Consider the following 1243-nt stretch of genomic DNA (forward strand, 5'->3'; position numbering starts at 1 on the left):
GTGGAGGTGCCCGGGGCCTGTCCTGCAACACAAGGTGTTCTCCCTGCCCAGAGCCAACCCCTGGAAAAGGGGCTCTTCTGACATGCAGTTGTCCAAACCCTCCTGTGATTGTGTGGGCCAAAGAGATCAGGAGACAGAGAGAGCAGTAAAAAACCTGAGACAGAGAAAAGAATGAGAAAGGCCCATAAAAGATGGCAACATAGAAGATGGGTGAGGGGTTTGCCAAGAGACAGCAAAAGTGGGAAAAAAAAAAAATGAAAGCAGGAGGAAAGCAACTGGAGAAATGTAGAGAAGCTAGATGTACAGAGAGATGAAGGACAGCAAGGTAGGGAGAGGGGCAGCAAAGAGGGAGGCTCATCAGCGTGAGGCAGAGGAGGAGGCATTTGGAGCCGGGGCAGACAGAGCAGAGTGGTGCTGGTGGCAAGGAGAACGGAGGGAGAACCACAGCAGGGAGGACACCTGGGGATCTGGGGTGCCAGATTAGGTCCGGGGGTTATAACAGGGAAGAGAGAATTTAACAGGGAAAGCAGAGGAGGCGCAGAGATGGGAGAAGAGGCGGAAATCTGTGGAGATTGAGGATGGTGTAAAGATTGGGAAGAAGGAGCAACAAGAGGTTAAGTAAGCTGTGGAGATGGAGCCTGGCTAATTTTTGTATTTTTAATAGAGACAGGGTTTCACCATGTTGGCCAGGTTGGTCTCGAATTCCTGACCTCAGGCAATCCACCTGCCTCAACCTCCCAAAGTGCTGGGATTACAGGCTTGAGCCACCACATCTGGTCACCCATGTTTTCTTGATTGAAAAAATTTGCTTATACCTTAGTTCTACAGCTGACCCTCTTTCCCTATTTTCTTTTTGGTTTTTGTTTGTTTGTTTGGGACACAGTTTTGCTCTTGTTGCCCAGGCTGGAGTGCAATGGCGCGATCTTGGCTCCCTGCAACCTCTGCCTCCCAGTTTCAAGCGATTCTCCTGCCTCAGCCTTCCTGAGTAGCTGGGATTACAGCCATGCGCCACCATGCCTAGATAATTTTTGTATTTTTAGTAGAGACGGGGGTTTCTCCGTATTGCTCAGGCTGGTCTTGAACTCCTGACCTCAGGTGATCTGTCCACCTTGGACTCCCAAAGTGGTGTGATTACAGGCCTGAACCACCCCGCCTGGCCGCCCTGTTTTCAAGGTCAGTAGCTGTGTGTTTACAGTACTGCATTTTATAAATGTTACTGTAATTTTCTTTTTTTTTTTTTTTT

The sequence above is a fragment of the Colobus angolensis genome, unplaced genomic scaffold (genome assembly GCF_000951035.1).
Source record: "Colobus angolensis palliatus isolate OR3802 unplaced genomic scaffold, Cang.pa_1.0 Scaffold25, whole genome shotgun sequence".
Lineage (NCBI taxonomy): Eukaryota > Metazoa > Chordata > Mammalia > Primates > Cercopithecidae > Colobus > Colobus angolensis.